A 19403-nucleotide genomic window follows, 5' to 3' on the forward strand; every position below is an offset into this window, starting at 1 on the left:
AATTAATTAAATACATAATTGAATAAATGAATAAAATGAATAAATAAATAATTAGAAAAAAAATAAATAAATAAATAATAAAACTAAATAAACAAACAAGTAAATAAAATCAATATAATATAAAAAATAAAAATAAATAAATATATAAATGCATATAAATAAATAAAAAGGATAAAAATAATTAAATAATATTAAATAAATATAACATAAATAACCAAATGAATCAATCAAAATAAATGAATAATAATAATAATAAAAATAAATAAATAAAACAAAATAAGTAAATAAATTAATAAAGATAAATAATATACATATATAAAATAAGTTAATGAATAAAAAAATGAATGAATAATAAACAAATGAAATGAAAAATAATAAGTAAAATATTAATTAATAAAGAAACAAGTAAATAATATTAAATTAAATAATAAGATAATAAATTAAAAAAAATAAAATAAATGAATATATAAATAAAAATAAACAAATAAATCAAAATGAAAAATAAATATATAATATAATAAATAATAAAAATAAATAAATAAAATAATAATGATATATAATGATATAATAGGAAATAAATAAATGAAATGTTAAATAAAAATAATATATGCAAGGAAATAAATAAATCAAAATAAATGAATAGAAATAAATAAATAAAAATTTAAATAAATATCAAATAAATAGTAAATAAATAGAAATAAATGAAAATATAAAAACATAAATATATAAAAGAGAAAAAATAAAATAAACTATAAAGATAAATAAAATAAAAATAAATAGGTAAATAAATAAAAATAAAAAAATAAATAAATAAATATATATAAATAAATAAATAAAAAATAAATAAATAATAAATAAAACAAATAAATAAAATAAATAAATAAAAAGAAAATGGAATAAATAAATAAAAAATAATAAATAAATAATCAAAAAATAGAAAACATAAACAAATAGGAATATTAATAAAAAAATAAAAAAAAAATAAAAAAAAAAACTAAAAAAAATAAATAAATAAAAATAAAATAAAAAAAAGTAAATAATAATAAAGAAACGGATGATATAAAATAAATAAAAAATTATAGATAATTAAATAATAATTAATATGTAAATTAAAAAAGTACATAAAAAAATTTTAAAATTCAATAGAAAAAATAAATAAATAGATATAAACAAATAAATGAAAATAAATAATAAGGAAATAAATAGATAAATAAAAATAGATAAATAAAACTAAATAAATAAATAAAAATAGATAATAAATGAAAAAATAATAATAAATAAATGAAAGGATATAAATAAATCAGTAAAAATAGTTAAAAATAAAAATAAATAAAAATAAATAAATTTTAGATTTAGATTTATCTTCCCGCCACTGGCCAGTGGCATAAGGCTGATACAGTTTCTCTCCATCTGTCTCTATCCCCCGAGCAGCCATTTCCCTCGCTTCCTCTAAGTTTTGGATTTCATCCTCAAGATCCCTGACAATTATGTCTATCCACCTCGTTCTTGGTCTACCCAGCGGTCTTCTTCCTATTTGTACTGCTCTCAGTGCTCTCCTGGGGTCTCTATTCTCTTCCATCCTCTCAACATGTCCAAACCATTTCAGCCTTTACCCTCTTCAACCTGGTACTAGACTGGCCTTTGCCTCAATCTCACCCTGATGTCTTCATTTCTACATAATCATCCCATTTAATGCCAAGTATTCTTCTCAGCAGCTTCATCTCAAAAGCATCCAACCTTTTCTCCTCTGTTCTGGTCAGTGCCCAGGTGGACGAGCCATACATCAGGACTGGTAGTACTACTGCATTGAATATTCTCATCTTAGTTCTCAAGCTGATTTCATGCCTCGACCAAACGTTTTTTCTCAGAACCTCAAAAGCTCTTGCTGCTCCTAGTTTTCTTCTTTGTATATCTTCAATTTGCCTCCCGTCTGCTGTTACCACACTTCCCAAGTAAACAAACTTCTCAACTTGCTTGAGTTCCTGTCCTCTGATTGTCATATCCTCCATGTGCACCAATCATCATCCTTACTCACACCTTGATCTCGCTCTCTTTGTGCTGATGTTCAAGCCAAAATTCTGTGTCTCTGTCTCCATCCTCATTACCATACCTACCAGCACCAGCCACGTATCAGCAACCAACGCAACATCATCAGCAAAGTCCAAATCCATAAAAACTTCTCCACCAATACTAGCCCCTCTGTTTTCATTCTCCATCACTCTTCTCATTATATGGTCAATATATACATTAAACAAGGTGGGTGACATAACACATCCCTGTCTTAGCCCACTTCCAACTGGAACCATTCACTTTGCTGTCCATCCAGCTGTACACAGCTGCACACTCCTTGGTACCAGTTCTTTAGTATCCTTATCACTTTCAGTGGTATACCATAGTGTTCTGCCACTCTCCACATTCCATCTCTCCATACTGAATCATACGCTTTCTCCAAGTCTATAAAAGCACAGAATATTGCTTTGCATACTCCCATCTCTTCTCAATTATCTGTCTTAAGGTGAAAATTTGATCCACTGTTGACCTTCCACTTCTAAAACCACACTGCTGTTCTCTAAGTTTCTCTTCTACTATAGGTCTTATTCTGTTAAGTATTACTCTCATGAATATCTTTCCCTGGGACTGACAGTAAACGTTATGCCCCGATAGATATAGAAAAGATAAAAATAAATAAATAAATAAAAGTGAATAAAAAAAAAATGAATAGATAAATGAAATTAAATAAAAAATAAAAATAAATGAATAAAGATAATAAATAAATAAAAATAAAGAAACAATAAAAATAAAAAGAAATAAATAAAATCATTAAAAATAAATCAATGGACATAAATAAAAATAAAAATAAATAGAACAAATTAAAAATAAAATATATAAACAAATATATAAAGAAAACAAAAAAAAATAATCAAACAAAAACAAAATAAAGAAATTACAATAATAAATAAATCAGAAGAAAAAACAAATATATAAATAAATAAAACCTATAAATAAAAACAAAAAAAATAAAAAATTAATAAAAATAGATAAATAAATAAAAAAATAAAAATACATATATAAATAAATAAATATATAAATAAATTAAATAGAATAAGTAAATAAATAAAAGTAATATAAGAAATAAAAAAGGAATACATAATAAATAAAGAAATAAATTAATTAAAATAAATAGAAAAATGAATAAAATGGAAATAAATAAATATATAAATAAAATCAAAATAAATAAATGAATAAAAAATAAATAAAGATAAATAAAGAAAAATAAGTAAATAAAAAATGAAAATATATAAATAAATAAATCAAAAAGATAAAAAAATGAAAAATAAATAGATAAAAATAATAAGCAAAATAAATAAAGAAAAGTAAACAAATAAAATTAAATAATTAAATGAATAAAATAAATAATAAATATATTAAAAATTAATATAAATAAATTAATTAAATAAATAAACAAAAACTAATAAATAATAAAAATAATGAATAAAAAAAAAAAATAAATAAATAAATCAAAATAAAAAATAATAATATAATTATTTCAAAAATCAATAAAATAAGTAAAAAAAAATAATTAGAAATAAATAAATAAATAAATAAATAAACAGAAATAAATAATAAATAAAATAAAAAAGGATAAACAGAAATAAATGAATAAATAAAAATAAAAATAGATGAATATAAAAAAAATGAATGAATTAATTAATTGAAATAAATAAGTTCATAAAAATAAATAAAACAATAAAAATAAATAAAATAAAAAAATGAATAAATAAAAATAAGTAATAAAATAAATCAAACAAAAATAATTAAATATAATTAATAAAAGAATAAGAATTAAAAATAATCTAGAATAGAAATAAAAATAAAAAATAAATAAATAAACAAAAATAAATAGAGAAATCAAATAAAATATAAAAATACAATTAATAAGTAAATAAAAATACATGAAAAAATAAAAAAATAAAAATATATAATAATAACATAATAAACAAATAAAAACATAAAAATAAATAAAGAATAAATAATAATACTTAATTAATTAATTTATTTATTTATTAATAAATATATAAAAATATATAAATAAATAAACAAATAAACAAACAAATAAATAAATAATAATAAATAAAGAAACAGATGATATAAAAAATAAATAAAAAATAATAAATGAATAGATAATATTATTAATAAATAAAAAATAAATAAATAAATAATAAATAAAATAAAAGTAAATGTATAAAAATAAATATGTAAAAATAAATAAATGAGAAATAAATAAAATAAATAAATAAATAAAAGTAAATAAACTAAATAAATAAATAAAAAATAGATAAATAAATAATAAAAAAAATAATAAATAAATAACTAAAAATAATTAAATAAATTGAAAACTAAATAATAATACAAAATAAAAATAAATAAATTAATTAATTAATAGATATAAACAACAATAAACAAATAAAAATTAATAAATAAATACAAATAAATAACTAACAATAAAAAATAAATAAATAAAAGAATTAATAAATAAATGAAAATATAAGAATAAGTAAATAAATAAAAATGAAAAATAAGTAAATAAATAAAAATACATAAATAAATACAAATAAATAAATAAAAACAAATGAGAAAATAAATAAATAAAAATAAATGAAAAAATAAATAAATATATAAATCATAAAAGTAGATAAATAAATAAGATAAAAAATAAAAATAAATAAATAAATAAAAATATATAAATGAAATAAATATATGAATAGGTAAATATATAAATAGATAAATAAATAAATAAGTAAATAGATAAGTGAATAGAAAATTAATTATTAAAATAAATAAATAAAGAAAAATAAAAATAAATAATTTAAAATCGATAAATAAAAAATAAATATATAAAAATAAATAACTAAAATAAGTAAATGATACAAATAAATAAATATATGAATTAAAATTAATTTAAATAAATAAATGAAAATAGATAAATAAATAAATAAATAAAGAAAGAAAGAAAAATAAATAAATAAGAATAAATAAATAAATGAAAAAAATAAATAAACAAATAAAAATAAATAAATAAATATATAAAATAAAATAAATATATATGAAATAAAAAAATGATAATGCAATAACTAAATAAATAAAAATGAATAATATAAATGAATAATAATAAATAAATTAAAATAAATAAATAAATAAATAAAAATAAAAAATAAATAAATATGTAAAAAAATAAATAAGTAAATAAATAAAAATAATAAAAGATAACAAACTAATAATAATAAATAAATAAATAAAAATAATAAATAAATAAATAAAAATAAATAAAAGATAACTAAATAATAATAATAAATAAATCAGATAAATAATTAATAAAAATAAATAACAACAATAAATAAAAATAAAAATAAATAAATACATAAATAAAAATACATAAATAAATGAAAAATGAATATAAATAAAAGAATTATTGAAAACAATAAATAAATAAACAAATATAAATAATTAAAAAAAATAAAAAAAATAAAAAATAAATAAATAAATAAATAAGAAAATAAACAAAACAAATTAAAGAAAATAAATCAATCAATCAAAATAAAATTGAAAAAAAATAAAAATCAATCAAGTAGTTTAAAGAAATATATAAAAAATCAAAATAAATAAATAAATAAATTATAAAATTGAAAATAAATCCAATCAATCAATATAAATAATAAATAATTGAATACAAATGAATGAATAAAAATAATAAAAAAAATAAATAAAAATAAATAATAAAGAAAAGAACGAAAATAAATATATAAATGAATATATAGGAATAGATAAATAATAAACAAAAGATAAAATTAAAAAAAATAAACAAACCAATCAGTCAAAATAAGTAAATGAATAAATAAATAAAAATAAAATATATATAAATCAAAATGAATAAGTTAATAAATAACGATAAATAAATAAATAAATATAAGAATTAAAAAATAAATAAATTAAAATAAAAAATATATAAATAAATAAAATAAATAAATAATAAATAAATAAATAAATCAAAATAAATAAATTAGTTAATTAAATAAATTAATTAATAAAAATAAATAAACAACAATAAAAAATGAAAATAAATAAATAAATAAATAAAAACATAAATAAATAAATAAAAACATAAATAAATAAATAAAAACATAAATAAATAAAAGATAAATATGAATAAATAAATAATAAAAATGATTAAATAATAAAGAATGTTATTAAATAAATAAATAAAAATAAATAAATAAATAAAAATATATAAATAAATTAAGAAAAAACTAATATATCAATCAAAATAAATAAATAAATAAAAATTAATAAGTTTAAAGAAATAAATTTAAAAAATCAAAATAAATAAATAAATTATTAAATTAAAAAATAGGTAAATAACTCAAAATAGATATTAAAGAAGTAAGTAAATGTGTCTGGGAATCGTGGTGCGTCAGCTTTCTTGGCTTGGAGACAGAAAGATCCTAGTGATAGCCTTCCTCGAAGAAGGAATTGTTGAGTGTGCATTTGTGAGGCCGAGGCCTGCGCAGTCAGTTGCTATGGAGGCTTTTAAGGTGTGGCTGATGATTACGTGCGTTCGTGTGTGTAACGATGGGTGCAATCGCCCGATACTTGGTGAGAAAGTCACATACTCTGGAGGCAAGGCAAAAGGTGGTTCGGAGGACACCAGGTGTTGGTAGAAACCCATCGAAGAGATGGGTCCCATGTCATTATTCTAGAGGCGGGATTCTCTAAAGACTTGACTATCGAAATGTAGTGGTTGACAATTTGAGAGTTTGGGGTGATTACTTAGACTAATTCAGGAGAGTAGAATGATAATTTACAGTTCTTTTTGTGGGTCAGGCTTAGTTCTTAATATGACTTTTCTTAGTCACTTTCTTCCATTTTATGTTCATCTAGTTTGGGAAATAAATAGCATATTTTTGTATTTATGTGAATTCATTAACCTAGTTTGATATTGCTTGCAGAAAGAGGTGGCCACCTACTGAAAGGTAAGAGTTGCCACTTGTTTAGTTTATTATTATTATTATTATTTATTTATTGATTCCATTTTCTTTATTTATTTATTTATTTATTTTATTTATTTATTTATATCTATTTATTTATTTTATAAATTTATTTACCTATTTATTTTTTATTTATTTATCTTTATAGTTTACTTTTATTTTTTCACTTTTATTTATTTATTTTTATATTTCATTTATTTTTTCTATTTATTTATTTATTTATTTATATTTATTTAATTTTGTTTGTTTGTTTATTTCTATTCATTTATTTTTATTTATTTTTCATTTCCTTTCATATATTTATTTTATTTAATTATTATTTATTTATTTTATTTTATTTTTTTTATTTTTTTTTATTTATATACTTTTATTATTTATTTATTTATTATATTTTTATTTATTTTTTATTTTATTTGTTTATTTTTATTTATTTAGTTTATTCATTATTTATTTTTTTTTTTTGTTTATTTTTTATTAGTTTATTTATTATTTATTTATGTTTATTTAATTATATTTACTTATTTAAACAACTTTATTAATTATTATTTACTTATTATTTTTTATTTGTTTTATTTATTCATCATTTTTTTTATTTTTATTCATTTTTTTTATTTTTTTATATATAAAATTTATTTATCTTTATTTTTATTTACTTACTTATTTTGTTTATTTATTTATTTTCATTTATTTATTTATTCATTTATTTTGATTGATTCATTTATTTCTGTTTATTTTTTTTTAATAATTTATTTAATTATTTTTATTCCTTTTTTATTTATTTATATGCATAATTTATTTTATTTATTTTTATCTTTTATATTATTATTAATTTTATTTATTTGTTTATTTATCTAGTTTATTATTTATTTTATTTATTTATTTATTTCTACTTATTTATTTATTCATTTTTATTCATTTATTCATTTATGTATTTAATTATTTGTTTATTTAAATTTATTTTAATTTATTAATTTTTAAATCAATTTATTTATTTTTATCTATTTTATTTTCTTTATTTATTTATTTATTTACTTTTATTTATTCATTTATTCATTTATTTATTTATTTATTTTGATAATTAATTTCTTATTTGTTTTTTTTATTTATTTTTTTTATTTGCTGATATTTTTATTTATTTATTTATTTATTTATTTATTTTTTATTTCTTATTATTTATTTATTTATTATTTGTTTTGATTATTTTTAATTTTCATATACAAATTTTTTATTTGTTGATTTTTATATATTTATATTTATTCATTTAATCTTATTTATTTGTTTATTTGTTTATTTATTTTTATCTATTTATTTATTTCTTTATCTATTCATTTAGTTATTTTATTTATTTATTTATTTTTATACATTTATTTTTTTATTTTGATTTATTTATTTTTTTTTTATTTTTTTTTTATTTTTTTTTTTTATTATTTTAGTATTTTTATTTAATTATATTACTTATTTTTTTATTAATTAATATCATACCTATTATTTTTTAATTTTTTCTTTTTTAATATTTTTATTTTTATTTTTTATTAATTTTTTAATTTTATATATATATTTATTTATCTTATTTAATTTTTTACTTATTTTTTGTTTATTTATTTTTATTTATTTATTTATTTCATTTATTTTGATTGATTTTTTCTGTTTATTTATTTATTAATTTAATGTTTTATTCATTTATTTACTTTAATTTCTTTAAATAATTTATTTATTTATTTATTTTATTCATTTATTTATTTCTTATTTTACTAATAATTTATTTATTGTTTTTATTTATTTATTTTTATTTTTATAATTATTATTATTTTTTTAATTTGTTTATTTATTTTGTTTTATTTTTTTTTTTATTTATTTATCTTTGTTTACCTATTTAATTATTTTGTATCTAATTATTTGTTTATTTATTTTATTTATTTATTGATTTATGTATTTATTTATTTATTTATTTATTATTTATTTATATTTATTTATTTACATTTGTTTAATTCTATTTATTTATTTATTTATTTATTTAATTATTTATTTATTTTTAATTATTTCTTATTTTCTTTATCTATTTATTTATTTTTATTTATTTACTTATTTCACTTATTTATTTTTTTTAAATTTGTTATTTATTTGTTTTAATTAAGTTAATGTTTTTTATTTTGTTATTTATTTATTTTCATTTATTGATTTCTATTTATTTATTGCTTTTAGTTTTATTATTTATTTATTCTTTGTTTATTTATTTATTTAGTTGTTTATTTGACTGATTAATTTTTCGTTTTTGTATATAAATTTTTATTTATTGATTTTTATTTATTTGTATTTATCCAATTTAATTTTATTTATTTCGTTTATTTATTTTAATCTATTTATATTTTTATTATTTATTTGTTTTTTTTATATATATTTATTTCTTTATTTCTAGTTCATTTAGTTATTTGTAATTACTTATTATTATTTTATTTTGTTATTTATCTATTTATGTTTATTTTTCTATTTTATTATAAATTTTTATCTATTTATTTATTTTCTATGATTTTTTTTATTTAATTTCATTTTGGATTGATTGATTTATTTATTTACGTTATTTTATTGTTTTATTTAATTTTTAAAATTTAAAATTTATTTATAAAATTTTTTTGATTTACTTTTGATTAATTTTTTTGATTTTAACTTTTTTATTAACTATTCATTTTTTGCTTATTTATATTTTTATTTTTTTATTTATTTTTATTTTATTTTAACTCATTTATTTATTTTTATTCATTTATTTATTTTTGATTTTTATTTATATATTTATTTATTTTTATTTATTTATTTAATTAATTTTTTTTATTTATTATATTTATTTATTTGTTTATTTATTTATTTTGATTGATTTATTTATTTTTGTTTATTTATTTCCATTTATCTATTTTTATTCATTTATTTTTTATTTATTTATTTTTATTTATTTATTTTCACCAATCTAGCCACTTGTGGGGGCAAGCCAGCCTCAACGGGTATCGGTCCCAAGCCCGGATAAATATAGGGTTGTGTCAGGAAGGGCATTCGACCGTAAAAACCCACGCCAGAACCAATGAAATGAGTCGTGATATTTATGAGAAGGGTGCTAGGGCGTACTCCGCAAACGACGAAGAGATACAAATCGCCCTAACTCTGTGGAAGGGTAATAAAGCCAAAGAACTGGGGGATGGTTACAAGCTATCTATAGTGGTAGGAAATGAAGAATGCAGTGACGGAAGAGAGCAGAAAGAATGTCCGCATTATGAGAGTGGAAGATATGTTATGGAGGGGAAACAATGAACATCATTAGTGCTGCACAGAGGAAGAAAAGAGCCGTTTTGAACGAAATGAGTGAGGTAACGCAAGAACTGGAAGAGCAGGGGAGGATTGTAGTGGGGGCAGACTTTAATGGACATGTCGGAAATGAAAAAGATGTAATTGAACGTGTGCATGGAGGACATGGGATTGGGGAGAGAAACCCAGAAGGAGAGAGTATAGTAGACTTGGCCATGTCTTTTGATATGGCAATAGTGAACACATTCTTCAAAAAGAAGAAGGAGCACTTGATAACATACAGGAGTGGCGGTAGATGCACACAAGTAGATTACCTCCTTTATAATAGATCAAAGCTGGGTAAGTTAGGAATTGTAAAGTTATCCCAGGTGACCACGTACCCCCAACATAGGCTCCTTTGTATGGATTTAAAGATGAAAAGAGAAAAGAAAACGAAAACGAAAACGAATGGGGTAAAGAAAATCAAGCGGTATAAATTGTTAGGGAGGGATAATGATAAGAAGAGAGATTCAGGAGAAGAGTGCTGGGAGAGGTTGATCTGGGAATTGAAGATGTGGGAGAATGGTGGAGGCATAATGCATCAGTGATTAGAAGACATGGGAAGGAGATACTAGGGGAAACATCTGGAATAGTATGGGAGGAAAAGAAGAGCTTGTGGTGGGGGGGGTAGGGGGGGGGGGGGGGAGGGGGGGGGGGGGGGAGAAGGGGGAGAAGTGGTGAAGGGTAAAAGGGAGGCAAAGCAGAGATTTGAAGAGTTACAGCTGGAGAAGGACAGAGAAAGATTAAGAGAAAGAAACAAAGAAGTAAAAAGGGTGGTAGCTCAAGCTAAGTCAAGGGCATATGAAGAGGTTTATAATGAACTGGAAACCAAGGAAGGGTTGAGTAAGATGCTCAAACTGTCAAAAGTAAGAACTAAAAGAACAAAGGACATCACCCATATTAAGCAATTGAAAGATACGAATGATACGGTCATAAAAGAGGAAGAAGACATCCTGAAAAGATGGAAAGAGCATTTCGAACAACTGCTAAATTAATCAAATGAAAAACTTATAAGAGAGGATGGACAAGTAAACATGGGAAGTCAACAGAGCCTGACTTAATCCTAGTCGAAGTTTGGAAAGCCTTAGGAGAGGAAGGGGTAGACATCTTGTATGATCTGATGGTAAAAATATTTGAACAGGAAAAGATACCAGAAGAATGGCGGGAAAGCATATTGATACCTATATTTAAAGCTAAAGGAATGCAGTAATTATAGAGGTAACAAACTAGTGTCTCACACGTTGAAGGTTTTGGAAAGAATAATAGATAGCAGGCTGAGAGAGGAAGTGAGAATAGGGAAGGAACAGTTAGGATTTATGAAAGGAAGCGGCACAACGGATGGAATATTATGCATAAGGCAGCTGGTGGAGAAATTCAGAGACTAACAACGAGATCTGCATCTGGTATTCATAGACCTTGAAAAGGCCTATGACAGGGTGCCAAGGCAAGAAATATGGAGATTTTTGAGGGAGAAAGTTGTGCCGGAAAAGTATGTCAGCATTATTCAGGAGATGTACAGGAATGTGTATACTAGAGTGAGACGCAGTGTTGGAGAGACGGATGGATTTGAGACAGGAGTTTGATTACACCAGGGGTCAGCACTTAGCCCATTCATCTTAAACATCGTGATGGATGTAATGACCAGGGATGTTAGAGAAGCAGTGCCATGTTGCATATTGTATGCGGATGACATTGTGTTGTGTTCAGAGGGGAGGGAGGAGTAGGATGGGAGGTTGGAGAGGTGGAGAGCAGCACTTGAGGAGAGAGGAATGAGAATAAGCAGATCAAAAACCGAATATATGTGTTCCAGTATTAATGAGGACGGTGGAAGTAGCATAAGATTGGGTGGGGAAGAAATAAAGAAAGTACAGGAGTTCAAGTACTTAGGGTCCGTATTAGAGGATAGTGGAAGCATGGACCAAGAGGTGAGACATCGAATTTAGGCAGGATGGAATAACTGGAGGACTGCATCAGGGGTCCTCTGTGACAAGAAGGTCCCTCTGAAATTGAAGGGAAAGTTTCATAGGACAGTGGTCAGACCAGCAATGTTATATGGAACAGAAACAGCAAGTATGAGGAAAACAGAGGAGAAGAAGATGGATGTAGCAGAAATGAGAATGTTCAGATAGATTTCGGGAGTAACATGGGAAGATAGGATTAGAAATGAGTATATAAGAGGGTCGACAAAGGTAGTTGAAATATCGAAGAAAATACAGGAGGGAAGGCTTCAATGGTATGGACACCTGTTACGAAGGGAGGAACGTCATGTTGGAAGACGTACGATGGAAATGGAAAAAGGAAGAAGGGAAGACCAAGAAAGAAATGGCTTAATTGTATAGGGGAAGATATAGTATTAAGAGGTATAAATGAGAACACGCACAGGACAGAAATCGATGGAGACGACTCGTTCACAACGGCGACCCCATATAAAAATGGGTTTAAGCTAGGAAGAAGAAGCTTGATTTATTTTCACCTATTTATTTTTATTTATTTATTTATTTATTTATTTATTTATTTATTTATTTATTTATTTATTTATTTATTATTTATTTTTATATATTTACTTACTTATTATTATCTTTATTTATTTAGATTTATTCATTTATTTTATCTAGTTTATTATTTTATTTATTTTATATTTAATTATTTATTATATTTATTTATTTATTTATTTATCTATTTATGTTTATTGATTGATTGATTTTTTTATTTATTTATTCATTTTTATATATTTATTTACTTATTATTATTTTCTATTTATTTAGATTTATTTATTTTATCTATTTATTTATTTTATTTATATTTATTTATTTTCTATTTTATTTTATACTTATTTATTTATTTTATCGATTAATTATTTTGATTGATTTATTTTATTTTTATTTATTTATTTATTTTTGTTTATTTATTTCTATTTATTATTTATTCTTATTTAATTTTTTATTTTGTTTTTATTTATATTTTATTTTACTTATTTACTTATTTTGATTTATTTATTTATCTATTTATTTTCATTGATTTATTTATTTTTCTTTATCTATTTTTATTTATTTATTTCCATTTGCTTATTTTTACTTATTTGATTTTTATTTATTTATTTAATTATTTATTTATTTAATTGATTTTACTTACTCAATTATTCAAATTTATTGATTTATTTAGTTTTATTTATTGATTGTTTTAATATATTTACATTTTTTTTTATTTATTTTTTTTATTTTTTATTTATTCATTTTTATCTATTTTACTATTTTATATATAGTTATTCATTTTATATTTATTTATTATTTTTGTTCATTTATTTATTTATTTATATTTTACTTTATTTTATTTATATTTTACTTATTTATTATTCTTTAGACTAATTTTCATTTTATTAATTTTTTATATATTCATTTATTTTTCTTTCATTTATTTATTTAAGTTTATTTTAATATTTTTTTATTTGTTTATTTATTTTATTATTTTCGATTTTCTATATTCTATTACGTTTTATATATTTATTTTTTATTTATTTTATTTATATATTTTTTATTTATTATTTTTTTTTTCTATTTATTTTTATCTTTTATTTTATTTTTTATTTATTTATTTATTTTATTTTTTATTTATTTTTAATATTTTTTTTATTTATTCATTTTTTTTTTATTTCTTTTATTTTTATTATTTATTATTTTATTTATTTTATATATTTATACTTTTTTATTTATTTATTTTATATTTTTTCATTTTATTTTAATATATTTGTTTTTATTTATTTATTTATTCTTTTATTCATTTATTTATTTATTTTTAATTTATTTATTCTTTACCTTCTATATATTTATTTATTTTATTATTTTTTTATTTTTTTTATTTATATGTTTTTATTTATTTTTATTTTTTCATTTATAAATATTTATGTTTTAATTTTTATATTTTTATTTATTTTTATTCATTTATTTAGCTATTTTTATTTATTTATTTATTTATTTACTTTGAAAATTTTAATTTATTTTTTATTTATTTATATATTTTTTATTTTTATTTTTTTTTTTAATTCTTTATATATTTTTTTTAGTTTTTCAATTTATTTATTTATTTATTTATTTATTTTTATTTTCATTCATTTTATATTTTTATTTTTATTTATTATTTATTCATTTATTTATTATCTTTTTATTTTTGTTATTTTTAATATAATTCATTTATTATTTATTTTTATTTTTTTATTTATTTTTATTAATTTTTTATCATTTTTATTTTTTAATTAATTATATTTTTCATTTATTTTTATTTTTTCTTATTTATTTATTTATTTTTATTTATTCATTAACTTCTTTTATATATTTTATTTTATTTTAAATTATTTTTTTAATTTTTTTATTTTTTTTTTTTTATTTATTTTTTATTTTTTATTTTTATTCATTTATAAAATATTTATGTATTTCTATATTTATTTATTTTTATTCATTTATTTATCTATTTTTATTTATTTATTTATTTATTCTTTTAATTATTAATTATTTTTTATTTATTTATATTTATTTTTATTTATTAATTCTTATATATTTTTTAATTTTCATTTATTTATTTATATTTATTTATTTATTTTCATTCATTTATATTTATTTTTATTATTAATTTTATTCATTTATTTATTATCTTTTATTTAGGTTATTTTTAAATATATTCATTATTATTTATTTTTATTTTTTTTTATTTATTTATTAATTTATATATTTTTAATTAATTATATATTTTCATTTATTTATTTTTTTCTATTTATTTATTTATTTATTTTTATTTATTCATTAACTTCTTTTATTTATTTATTTATTTATTTATTTTTATTCACTTATATATTTTTATTTTATTTATAATATAAACTATATCATTTATATATATATTTTTTTTTTATTAGCTTAGCTATTTTTATTTTTTTATTATTTTTATTTATTTTGTTTTATTTTTCATTTATTATTATATACTTTATATTTTTATTTTTATTTATATATTATTTTTTTTATGTAATTATTTTTTTTTTTTTTTATTTAGTTTATTAATTAAATAATTTATTTATTTTCTAATTAATTTATTTATTGTAATTGTTTTATTCATTTATTTATTATTTTTATTCATTATTTTTATTTATTTTATTTAGTTTATTTTATTTATTTATTGATTTACTCTTTTTATTAATTTATTTATTCATTTAATTTTCATTTATTTATTTATTTTCTATTTATTTATTTATGTACGTTCAATTTTTTTCATTAATTTACTTTTTTATTTATTTATTTAAAGTATTTACTTTTATTTATTTATCTGAAATTATTGTTTTATTTATTTATTTATTTATTTATTAACTTGTTTTTATTTATTTATTTTTTATTTTATTTTTATTTTTATTATTTTTATTTATTATTATATATTTTATTTATTTATTTATTCTTATTTTTTTATCTATTCTTATTTATTTAATTAATATTTATCAAAATTTTTATTTTTTTATTTATTCATTTATTTATTTTTTATTTAATTTATTTATATTAAGTTTAGTTGTTGTTTTATATATGCTTATTTATTTATCTGTTTATCTTTATTCATTTATTTACTTATTTTTAGTGGTTTATTTATTTTTAATTATTTATTTATTTATTCATTTTGATTTATTTATTTACGTTTGTTTATTTATTTATTTGTTTGTTTTTATTTGTTTATTATTTTTATTTATTTATTTATATATTTTTTATTTTTATACAAATATTTATTTAGTTTTTTTTATTTTTTTTTTATTTATCTATATTTTATTATTTTCTTTATTTATTTATACTTTTATTTATTTTTTATTTTTTATGTTTATTTATTAGTTTATCTATTTATTATTATTTATTTATTTATTTTTTTTTATTCATTTTGTTTATTTATTAATTAATTTATTTATTTATTTATCATTTCAACTATTTATTTATTTTTGTTATTTTTATTTGTTTATTTATTTTTTGTTCATTTTTGTTTTTTTATTTTTTTATTTTTGCATTTTTATTTTTATTTATTTTTCCTTTATTTATTTATTTTTCTATTTATCTATTCCTTAATTTTTTATTATTTCTATTTATCCAATTATTTCTATTCATTTATTTATTTATCTATTTATTTTGACTGATTATTTATTAATTATTTTGAATTATTTATTTCTTTTTTATTTTGAATTTATTTTATCTTTTATTTATTTTTTTTTTGTTTTTTCCTTCTTTATTTTATTAATTTATTTTATCTATTTATTTATTTTGATTTTTTTCTTTTTTTAATTTTAATTTATTTATTCTATTTTATTTATTTTGTGATTTTTCTTTGCATTTATTTATCTATTTTTTTTCATGTTTTATTTTTTTTTTTATCATTAGTTTTATTTATGTATTTTTATTCATCAATTTATTAGTTATTTTTTATTTATTTTTTATTTTTATATTTATTTCATTATTTTTTTTTGATTTTTTTATTTTTTTATTTATTTATTTCTATTTATCTATTTATTTTTTTATGTTTTATTTTATTTATACTATTTTTATTTACTATTTTCTAATGTATCCATTTATTTTCATTTATTTGTTTATTTTTATTTTTATATCCATTATTTATTTTTGATCGATTAATTTATTTTTAATTAGTTTTTTATTTATATTTATTTATTTCCATTTATTTATTTGCTTTTATTTATATTTATATATTTATTTATTTTTATTTAATTATTTATTTATTTTATTGATTTATTTATTTTTTTTTATTTTTGATTGATTTATCTTTAATTATTTATATATTTTTATTCATTTATTTTTATCTATTTATTTTTATTTATTCATTTTTATTTAATTATTTTTATTTGTTTATTTATTTATTTTTGTTTATATATTTTTTTATTTATTTATTTACTTATTTTGATTTATTTATTTATCTTAATGTGATTTAAAAACTTGTTTACGTTTATTTAATCTTTTCTTTTTCCATTCTTGTTTATTAACATTATTTCATTATTTGTTTAGATTTTAGTTTATGTTTTTATTTATTCAATTTTGAAAGAATTTAATTTTATTTGGATTTTTTTTTTTTTTTTAATATTTGTTTTTAATTATTTTCAATTTATTTATTTATTAATTTTATTTATTTATTAATTTATTTTTTATTTTTTTAATTTACTTTATTTTGATTTTTTTTTTATTGATTTATTTATTTTTATCTATATTTATTCATTTGTTTTGTTTTTTTTATTGATATATTTATTTTACATTTATTTATTTTTATTTATTTATTTTTGTTTATTTTTATTAATTCATTTATTTTTATTTATTTAATTATGTATTTTTATTTATTTAAGTATTATTTATTAATTTGATTTATTTTTTTTTTAATTTATTTATTTATTTTTTTCTATTTCTTTATCGTTTCTTTTTATTTATTTTTTTATTTATGTATTCATTAATATTTATCATTTATTTATTTATTTACATTCATTTATTTTTTTTCAATTATTTTTATTTATATATTTTTTTAACAATTTTATTCTTTTAATAATTATTTATTAGATTGATTGATTGATTTTTTTTGTTTTCATTTATTTATTTATTTGTTTTGATTTATTTATTTATCTATTATCTATTTAATCATTTTTTTTTTATTTTTTATTTTTATTTTTTATTTTTTTATTTATTTATTTTTATATATTTATGCATTTTATTTATTTGTTTATTTATTTATTTGTTTATATGTTTTATTATTTTTTTTTATTTTTATTTTTATTTATATATTTATTTGTTATTATTTATTTCTTTTTATTTATTTACTATTTTTTATTTCTTTATTTATTTTTATTTATTTATTTATTTGATTGATTGATTCGTTTATTTTTATTTATTCATTTATTTATATATTTTGATTGTTTGATTTATTTTTAAAATATTTTTATCTATTATATTTATTTATTATTTATTTATTTATTATTTATTAATATTTATTTATTGATTGATTAATTGATTGATTTCTTTATTCTTATTTATATATTTTTATTTATTTATCTATTTTTATTATTTATTTATTTACTTTTATTTATCTTTTTATTTATTTATTTATTTACTTATTTATTTTATTTATTTATATATTATTCTTATTTATTTATTTGTTTATTTTATTTATTTATTTATTTATTTATTTATTTATGTTATTTTTATTTATATTTATTTTTTTGTTTATTTTATTTATTCATATTTATTTATTTATCTATTCATGTTGATCAATATATTTATTTATTTATCTTTATTTATTTTTTTATTCATTTATTTTTTATTCATTTATTTATTTATCTATTCATTTATATATTTACTTATTTCTATCTATTTGTATTTCACTTAAGTGTATCCAGGTCCTCACATATTTGGTGGCAGCTACTAGTGGCAGCTAATGGCGGTGCATAGTTGGTAGCAGATATAAACACTTTAGCATATAACGGAGACTTTCTACGATGTCAAAATGGACAGACCTCATCGTTCGACAGGCAGCGGCGTTGCAGTGCCATGAGAGATCAACGTATCCTACAACGTCTTCCTTGGAGTGAATCCAGCTATATTATCAAATATATTAGTCATACATTATATCAACTGGCTTCGTCGGCATAAGCTCGTCCTTCATCGATATTGTAAAACTTCAATAATAATCGCCATATGGGACTTCCGAGGCGTATCATCAACATAGCACGGGAACGGAAATCAGCTGTTCTACAAACAAGCACATCTCACGAACCTCCAATCTGTGTCAATGCAAGTGAGCCAAGGGCGGACACCAGGTGATCCATGATGTCACATCAACATCGAGGAATCACCATATAACTAAGCTAAGTACACCTACTTTATTCATTTGTTGTGTAGCCAGACTTGTTTTTGTATGGTGCTTTTACATTCCATGGAACCAGTGGTTATTCAGCAACGGGACCAACGGCTTTACGTGACTTCCGAACCACGTCGAGAGTGAACTTCTATCACCAGAAATACACATCTC

Source organism: Macrobrachium nipponense, chromosome 13 (genome assembly GCF_015104395.2).
Source record: "Macrobrachium nipponense isolate FS-2020 chromosome 13, ASM1510439v2, whole genome shotgun sequence".
Taxonomy (NCBI): Eukaryota; Metazoa; Arthropoda; class Malacostraca; order Decapoda; family Palaemonidae; genus Macrobrachium; species Macrobrachium nipponense.